Source organism: Pan troglodytes, chromosome 18 (assembly GCF_028858775.2).
Source record: "Pan troglodytes isolate AG18354 chromosome 18, NHGRI_mPanTro3-v2.0_pri, whole genome shotgun sequence".
Classification (NCBI taxonomy): Eukaryota; Metazoa; Chordata; class Mammalia; order Primates; family Hominidae; genus Pan; species Pan troglodytes.
Genome location: NC_072416.2, coordinates 13,841,991 through 13,851,451, shown reverse-complemented (window position 1 = coordinate 13,851,451; position 9,461 = coordinate 13,841,991). Strand labels below are relative to the sequence as shown.

The window sequence follows — 9,461 nt, the reverse complement described above, 5'->3', positions numbered from 1 at the left end:
TAAAGAGATGGGGTCTCACTATGTTGCCCAGGCTGACCTCGAACTCCTGGGCTCAACTGATCCTCCTGCCTTGGCCTCTGGAGTAGGTGACTCTACTTCTTAGAGCTGTGTGACTGTGGACAAGTTACTCAACCCCTCTGTTTTTCCTTGGTTTCCTGAAAGATGAGAAACAGAGGAGCCCCTGCAGATGCCTAGTCGTGAGACTCCCTTGAGCTCTTGGGTGTGTGGTGCTTAATGAAGCGCAGCGCCCTGGAGACAGACAGGAGGTGCCACGTGGATGGGGTAAGGGGTATTGTTGCTGTTTGTTGTTGCTATTTGGGCCAGGTGTTGATTTTACAGTCTGGAGAGTGAAGGGCTGATGCCAAGTGGCAGGAATGTTCAGAGTGACTACGAGGGTTCAGTGAGACCTTGGTGCTTCTTCCCCTCCCTGGCCCCTTCCACGGAAAGCATCTGAGTCCCTTGCAGGGGGCAGGTCTCCAAATTCCCAGAAACATCTGGGGCTGGTTGGCCTCACAGGCCAATTACACCAGTGTCCCAGGAGTCTAGAAAGACATTCTAGAAAGACACTCTCTGGGGAGAAAACCATACTGAAGTCTGCCCAAAATGCCACCATCACCCACCCCCTCCCTCTGGGTTCAGCACTGCCCTCTCCCTGGGTTCCCCTTTGCATGTTAAATTAATGCCCCAGAGAGGCTCTGCAGACGGCCCCAGTGACGGCCACCACTGGAGAGAGAGACTCCCTGGATGGATGGACAGATGGATGCAGCCCCAACTCCCCCACTCCCACGGGGCCCCAGCCAGAAGGCAAGAAAGCCCCTACCCAGCCTCCAACTGCTCAAAATCCCCAGCACCAAATTCCCCCAGCCTGGGGATCGCCAGGAGGGAGCCCTGCGTCCCCAGTGTTGGCCCCACCTCCCTTCCCCCAGGGGGCAGGTGCAGCCTAGCTCTGCTCTAGTGTCCCCTGGGCACTTCTGTTCCCAGACCAGGAGCCTCCCTCGGCCCCAAGCCTGGGCACCCCAAGGCTCTCCCAGGCTTGGGTGGCAGCGTCCCTGGCTCTCCTTTGCAGGCTGCTCAGCCTCTCTGAGCCGTGATTTTCTGCAAAATAGGAATAATGGGACTATTAGATCGAATGACACATGAGATTGCCATTTTTGTGGGTCAAGATCAGACAGGCAATCAGCAATTTCCTATGGTTTCAGCAGACGGCTGCCTTCGGTAGGGAGCTGAGGACTAAATGAAGAAACAAACGAGCAGCCCTGGGCACAGAATTTGGCCCAACAAACTTTTCATTGTGATTCCTATTACTTATTGTGGTGGATGGGGCTATCCCTCTCCCACTTCAAGGATCACCAAGCCCTGCCACTCGGACGAGGCTCCCTCTGAGGCCAGGAAGAGGCCAGGGGGCCCTTCCCGAGTCCTGCCCACAGCCCCTGACTTGCCAGGCTGGACACTCCTTGCTGAGTCTTTTAACTGTCATTTCCCCCGAAAAGCCCTTAATCACCCTCTGCAGGGCCACGGGGAGGAACTGGGAGCTGCAGGAGCTGCAGGCTGGCCTGCAGGAAGATGACTCAGGGGAATCCTTCGATCCCCTTGGCACGATGTGGGGGAGTGATTAAGGGGGGCGTCACAGGTGTGCGCCATGTGTCCGTCACCTGGCCGCTGAACTTTTTCTGAGCTGGAGCTGCTGGAAGCTGACTCAGGGGGTGGGCCTCTCCTGCCCTCCTTCCCCTCCCCCGGGCCAGGTCCCCTCTCTGTGGTGCTGGGAGGCAGGCCCTGAGCATTTCATTCATTGATTCATTTCTTTCATTTGTCCATTCATTGTTATCAGATCGATCAGTGGCTCACTTGTGTGACTCATCTGTGGGTCTGGCCCTTCATTCATTAGTAATAAACTCCATGACCATTCGCCCAGCCTGTCCTCTGGGCCAGCTGACTTGTCAAGTGGGTTTTCTCATTCAGTCCTCTCAGTGCCCTGGAGGAAGAGCTATTATTACCCCCATTACATGGAGAGGAAAACTGAGGCATGGGAAAACTCACTAACGCCCTGTGGAGTCCGGATTCAAATCCAGACCTGCTGCTGTCTCTAGAAAAAAAAGTCACCGTCCCCCAAAGCTGTGCCTCCCCGTCTGTGTTCCTGTAGCCTCGTGGCCAGGTAAAAGTTACCCAGGCCAGCCTCACCCCACGAGAGCAGGGACCTCAGCTCACCACCTGGGTCCAGCACAGGCTTCCTCCCCTTGACCCTGGGAGAGTCGAGTGTCTTACTTCAGGCTAAGTAAGAGCCCCCAAACCTGAGTTCCATCCCCTATGGAAAGCCAAGCCTTCCCCTGCAGATCTCTAATTTCCAAGGACTCACGTCCTCACAGCCTCTCCAGCCCCAGTCTCCCAAATGCACGGAACTGGACCGGTTTTCCTATAGTCCCACCTCTGTACATGGGCTCCCTCTGCTCCTTAATCCCGTGGACCCCAGCAGAAATGTCAGTTCTTCCCTGTATCCCTCAAAACAAAACTCATGCTCCCATGAGGCATTTGTGAGAAGCGGTGGTGACTGAGGATTTGGGGGTGTAAACGGGAAGGGGGTTTTGCAGCCACAGAGCTGCGATTTCATATTGACATCAGATCTATAAGCCACTCCAGCACAGACCACCCAGATGGACCTGCTGTGCCTGATGCTCTGTCTGTGGATTCTCCCGTGTGGTGGATTTTTCTGGTGGTTTCTAAGCTTTATTGTGAGCTCATCTTCAGCGGGGAGATTTGCTGCGTGTGCCTGTGCACGTTCGGGCTCCCACACCCCTCAGGACGAGACGTTTCCCAAAAGGGATGCGTTGAGTTTGAGTAATACTCCAGGGATTTCACCAGCTGGGGACCTGCATTCACACTGAATTCCCGGCATGAGATTCCAGCAACCCAGAGTAGAATCAACCCAGACCTCAGTCTCCCCTGCCCTGCCCCACCCCCACACTCCCAGGCTCAGACTTTCAATTTCTTAGACTTCCCGCTATCCAATCTCGGGCTGTTCCTAGGCTGGGCAGAGGGTGATGTACCTTCCCATGGGATGGGGGAAGCCCTTCAGGGTCCTGCCTTCATACTGGGGTTTCTGTTCCTGCTCCCACGAAAGTCACGACCAGGGATCAAGGCCAATCTGAGTCCCTTTCCCCTTCCCCACCCCACCCTTCCACCTTGAGTTCCATTTTTATTATTGACCCCTGAATTTGCTTTTCTTTGAGCTTTTTATTTTTCACTTTTTTTATTTTTGAGACAGAGTCTCGCTCTGTCACCCAGGTTGGAGTGCAGTGGCGTGATCTCGGCTCACTGCAATCTCCGCCTCCTAGGCTCAAGGGATTCTTGTACTTCCGCCTCTCGAGTAGCTGGGATTACAGATGCGCACCACTGTGCCTGGCTAATTTTTTGTATTTTTAGTAGAGATGGGGTTTCGCCATGTTGGCCAGGCTGGTTTTGAACTCCTGACCTCAGGTGATACGCCTGCCTCAGCCTCCCCAAGTGCCGGGATTACAGGCATGAGCCACTGTGCCTGGCCTCTTTTGAGCTTTTTAAAAACATTTGTGGCCGGGAATGGTGGCTCACGCCTGTAATCTCGGCACTTTGGGAGGCCAAGGCAGGTGGATCATGAGGTCAGGAGTTCAAGACCAGCCTGGCCAAGATGGTGAAACCCTGTCTCTATTAAAAATACACAAATTTGCCGGGTGTGGTGGCACGTACCTGTAATCCCAGCTACTCGGGAGGCTCAGGCAGAGAATTGCTTAAACCTGGGAGGCGGAGGTTGTGGTGAACCAAGATTGGTGACAAAGTGAGACTCCATCTCAAAAATAAAATAAAATAAAATAAATAAATAAATAAATAAATAAATTGCAATTATTTATTTAATTTTTAGAGACAGGGTCTTGCTCTGTTGTCCAGGCTGGAGTACAGTGGCACAATCACAGCTCACTGCAGCCTCAACCTCCTGGGCTCAAGTGACCCTTCTGCTTCAGCCTCCTGAGTAGCTGGGACCACAGGTGCGTGCCACCATGCCTGGCTAATTTTTTTGTTTTTTGGATAGAGATGGGGTCTCGTTATGTTGCCCAGGCTCTTCTTAAACTCCTGGAATTGAGCCACCCTCCCAACTTGGTCTCCCAAAGTGCTGGGATTACAGGCATGAGGCACCAGACCCAGTGGGGGCTTATCAATAGATATTTTTAAATCAGTTTCATTGATCCTGTATTAACTAGCTCCCTGGAAACCTCACCATGGCTTCCCACTGCCCTCAGGCTCCTGGAGCCCTAGAGGCCCCACACATGACTTCATCATTTAACTTGCTTAATGCCAGGAAGGAAGCATTACTGTGTCCGAGGTGTGGATGAGGAAACTGAGGCATGGAGAAGGTGGTGATGTCGAGGAGGGGCAGAGGAGCCCTGTCTGATGCAGGGTGGCACGGGGGGAAAGGAGACTCAGAATCCAGGCCTCCTGCTCAGTCCATCCCCCTGGGTGCCAGTCCCCAAGCTGTCTGCTGTAACCGAGGGGGTTGGGACACACAGGAGCCACTGCCTGAGTCTGCCTAACCACTCTCTCCCTTCCCCAGAAGCAGACACGTGGTGAGACACACCCGGTCACTGGCACCTGTGACTGGCAAGTCAATACTGGGTGTGGCCCTTCCTTCTAGGAATAAGCTCCCTAGAGCTTTCCTTCACAGAAGTGGGCAGGGTCCTGCTCGTCACAGTCTGTCCCCCGGCCAGACAAAGGGCTCCATGCCTGGTCTCAGCATTCCCTAAGCCCACAGGGGACCCTGTCGTGGAGCTCCTCTGTATGCCCAGGCTGTGCAGGCATCCAGGTTTTGGCAGTGAGGATGGAGGGTCAGCGATTGAGAGCTTGAGCTCTGAGGTCAGGGGGACTGAGTCCTAAGCATCTCTGGGATCTCGGGCAGTTTGCTTTCTCTCTCTGACCCTCGGTTTCACCATCTGTACAATTAAGCCAATGATAGCACCCACTTCATGGGGCACAGTGGGAGAGACAGAAACTGTAGGAAAAGCACTTGGTCCCTCTCCTCTCCTTTTTCCCCTGCCCTTCCCTCCCCTCCCCTCCCCTTTCCTTTTTCCTTCCCTCCCTCCTTGGTTCCTTCCCTTCCTTCCCTCCCTTCCCTCCCTTCCCTTCCTCCCTTCCTTCTTTCCTTTTTTAAAAAAAGACAGGGTCGTGCTCTGTTGCCCAGGCTGGAGTGTAGCAGTGCGATCACAACTCACTGCGGCCTCTAACTCCTGGGCTTAAGCAATCCTCCCACCTCAGCCTGTTCAGTAGCTGAGAATACAGGCACATGCCACCCTGCCTGGTGAATTTTGGTACTTTTGGTGGAGATGGGGGTTTTGCCCAGGCTGGTCTCAAACTTCTGGGCTCAAGCGATCTCCCTGCCTTGGCGTATTCTTACGCTAACCTGCCTGGGTCTTGGCTTCTTTGTGAAATGGGGGAACAACAGAGCCTGCTCCTAGGGTCGGAGGGCAGAAGGAGCTGATGGGTGGGAAATGCATGGAGCAGGGCCCACTGGCGTGGGGCTGTGCAGGGCAGCTTGTTTCTCTTCTCTCCCGACGCCCATTCCTGCTGATGGCCGGGACCCTGCTCTTGTCACTTAAAGGTCTCTATGCTTTCGCATAGTCTCTTTCTGGGTTCACTCTTTCGATTCAGGACTCCTGTTTTTGTTTTCTTCCCACCCCATCCCTTTCCCTAGGGGTGGCGTCCTAATGGGAGAGGGGTCTTCTGAGCCTCTAGTTGGCTCTGGGGCTGTGCCTGGCCTTGGGTGTCCTGGAGTGGAATCTGTCTGGCTGTGGCTGGTCCCACTGTGGCATTCATTCTGGGCAGCATGGTTCTCGGGTTTGCGGCCTTCTGGAGTGTGGGAGACATTGCTAGATCCCCCAAGGTGTTCAGTTCTCTCCTCCTGGGCGTGTACCCCCTTGCAGGTCAGTGTGGTCCTGGGCCTTGCTTCACGGAGTGAAATGTGAGCAGAAGCAACCTGTGTCTTCCTGGGCTGTCGTTTCAGAGCTGGTGGCTCTCTCCAGTCTCCTTCCACTGTGGGAAGCCCTGAAACCTCATGTTGAGGCGGCAGCACTGTAAGAGCGTGAGGCCTCCATCAGCCTAGGAACCTGAGTGACTATAATGGGCTCGGTCCCTGCCACCCCATGCAGGACACGTGGTGGGTCCAGAACCACAGCCCGGCTGTGCTGAGCCACTGTGAGTTGAGGCTTGACTCCGCAGCACAACCTAGGCTGCCCTAACCAAGACACACAGACACCCAGGCCTCTCGCTGGTTCTGGGATTCCCAGGACCTGGGTGCAGGGGGACTTCCGGCCTTTTCTATGCGCCTCTCATAGGCCGTGGGTACTGGGTGGGCACAGTCTCAGGCCCACTCTCAGCCTGTGTGTTCATGGGTCGCTCCCAGTCCCACCAAGAAGCAGCTCACAGGCTCCTCTGATTTCCACTGCACCTGCCCACTCCCATCCTCTGTGGGCTTTCACAGCCCACACACTCAGGGTCCAGCCAGGGCTGCTGTCTTCCTTTCTTCACCTCCCCGGAACGAGCACTTCCCACACTCCCTACCTGGTATTAAAATGATCTTTGGCCAAGCACGGTGGCTCCCACCTGTAATATCAGCAATTTGGGAGGCTGAGATGGGTGGATCACCCGCGGTCAGGAGTTCGAGACCGGCCTGGCCAACATGGCGAAACCCCTTCTGTATTAAAAATACAAAAATTAGCAGGGCATGGTGGCGGGCACTGTAGTCCTAGCTACTCGAGAGGCTAAGGTAGGAGAATCTCTTGGACCCAGGAGGCGGAGGCTGCAGTGAGCAAAGATTGTGCCACTGCACTCCAGCCTGGGTGGCAGAGAGAGACTCCATCTCAAAAAAAAAAAAAAAAAAAAAAAAAAAAAAAAAAAATCTGCAAGTCTGATCTCCTTTCTGGACTCAATGTTCCTCCAGGATTGTCCCACTTACCAGCTGTGTGACCTTGGGCAAGGTAACAAACCTCTCTGTGCCTCATGGTCTTCATCTGGAAAGACATAACATTGTTGGGAGAATTGAATACATTAATACACATAAGGCACTTAGTAAAGCAATGCCTTTTACTTGTGTTGCTTATCTACTGCCACATAACAAATTATCCCCAAAGTTTAACAGCTTAAAATAATAAACATTCATGATTTGGCACTGCTTCTGAGGGTCAGAAGTCAGGGAGTGGTTTCTCCAGCTGGTTCTGGCTCAGCCTCTCCCATGAGGCTGCAGTTAGGATATGGGCAGGGGCTGCATCATCTGAAGGTTTGGCCGGGGCTGGAGGCTCTGCTTCAGAGATGGCTCACTCACCTGGCTGTTTGCTGGAGGCCTCAGCTCCTTGTCACATGGGTCTTCCCACAGGGCTGTTTGAATGTCCTCGTGACACGACAGCTGACTACCCCCAGGGAAAGTGACCTGAGAGAGAGGAAAGAGGAGGCTGCAATGCCTTTTATATCCTAATCTTGGATGTTACACATCATTGCTTCCACATCTATTCATTAGAAGTGGGTGCAGTCTACACGTAGAGGAAGGACAGTTAAGCTCTATCTTTTGAAGGCAGGGGTGTCAAAGAATTTGCGGACATATTTGAAAGCCACCAAGTTGTCCAGGTGCGGTGGCTCATGCCTATAGGACCAGCACTTCGGGAGATGGAGGTGGGAGGATTGCTTGAGCTCAGGAGTTCGAGACCAGCCTGGGCAACATAGCGAGACCTCTTCTCTACTTAAAATAGAAAATATTAGCCAGGTGTGTTGGTGCATGCCTGTAGTCTTAGCTACCCGGGAGGCTAAGGTGGGAGGATCACTTGAGCCCAGGAAGTCAAGGCTGCAGAGAGCCATGATCGTGCCCCAGCACTCCAGTCTGGGTGACAGAGTGGGATCCTGTCTCCAAATAAAAATAGAAATAAAACCACCAAGCTGCTGAATCCACATGGGTTGCTGTTATTACTGCCAATCCTCTTGCTCCTTCCAAGGGGCCTGAGCACAGTAAGTACATAATGAATGCTTATTGAAAGTATGAGTGGACTGGGCATGGTGGCTCACGCCTGTAATCCGAACACTTTGGGAGGCTGAGGCGAGTGGATCACTTGAGGTCAGGAGTTCGAGATCAGCCTGGGAAACATGGTGAAACCCTATCTCTACTGAAAACTACAGAAATTAGCTAGCCATGGTGGTGCACACTTGTAATCCCAGCTATTCAGGAGAATACCCCTGCCCATATCCTAACTGCAGCCTCATGGGAGAGGCTGAGCCAGAACCAGCTGGAGAAACCACTCCCTGACTTCTGAGGCATGAGAATCACTTAAACTCGGGAAGTGGAGGCTACAGTGAGCCGAGATCATGCACCCCAGCCTGGGCGATAGAGCGAAACTCTGTCTGGAGGATAAAAAAAAAAGGAAAGAATAAAAAGACACAGGAAGTATGAGTGCATGAATGGATGTGGGAGTGAAAAACATGAGCTAGAAGAGGAAGGAGAGGAGGCAGAAGGGAGGAAATGGTGTGAGGGGGAGGAGGGGCTGTGGGTTGTGCCTTCTGTGTTTGAGGCTTCAGCTCCTCTCCCTCCCTTGGCCTGGGGTCTGCCTACCCATCACCCTATCCCAGCCTGACCCCCAGGCTCCCAACCCTCTGAACCTCTGCCCTCCATCTGCCCCCTTGAGCTTGCTTTGGCACGAGACAGCCCCTGTTCTTGCTGTGGCTTCTGTGCCTCATGGTTCTAACAAGGCTGCCCCAGCCCCATACATCACCTCCTTAGGAGAACAGATCCTGAGGGGGGAAAATATCTTTCTCTTCCAGGATCTTTAATTTGTCAGGGAGGAATATCTTTTCAGGAAGCTCTCCCCTCTCCATCCAAAATTCCCCTACTCCTTATATCTCACTGGGTAAAAGAAGGTCACATGCTTACCCCCTGGACCAATCACTGGAAGGAAAAGAGGATGGCGATGATTTCTCCCTTGGTGCTGGGCTCAGTGCCTGGTGTACACAATGGGGCTCTATGGGCAGAGACATGCATGTGGCTGCTGGGCAGGCACTGAGGGTGACTGACCCCAAAAACCATGAACAAAGGGCTACAGGGGGCAGAGCTGAGGGGCTCCCAACAACTCACAGAAGCCTGGACCCGCTTCCCCAGGGAGCTGAGGCTTGAGCAGGGCTTTGAAGGATGCATGAGTTCACCAGGCCCAAGAAATCGCCTGCAAAGGCTCTGAAACACAAAATAGCAAATGTCAAGGTAATGAAGAGCCTCTCGGAGGCTAAGATAGTTGAAAAGTAAATCAACAGTCCAGCGATTAGACTGCCAGGCTAAGGGGCTCAGGTCTAACTTGTAGGCCATCCTTCTTCTAATTCAAGTCTTTAAAGTACCACTTCTGTGGTTTAACCATGGCTGAGCACCATTATTTAACAATTTATTTAAAACGCAACACTTTTAAAAGGTAATTTCA

The 9,461-nt window shown here is 53.1% G+C and overlaps 1 long non-coding RNA gene across 1 annotated transcript; it reads right to left on the bottom strand.

The window, feature by feature from the left end:
• Positions 1-6,949: 6,949 nt before the first annotated feature.
• Positions 6,950-9,223, bottom strand: LOC129137278 (uncharacterized). The gene is made up of 4 exons (XR_008539739.2): positions 9,128-9,223; positions 8,927-9,014; positions 7,337-7,441; positions 6,950-7,025 (listed from the first exon to the last, which is right to left on the bottom strand). It is a non-coding gene; the product is annotated as an uncharacterized LOC129137278 (long non-coding RNA).
• Positions 9,224-9,461: the final 238 nt, after the last annotated feature.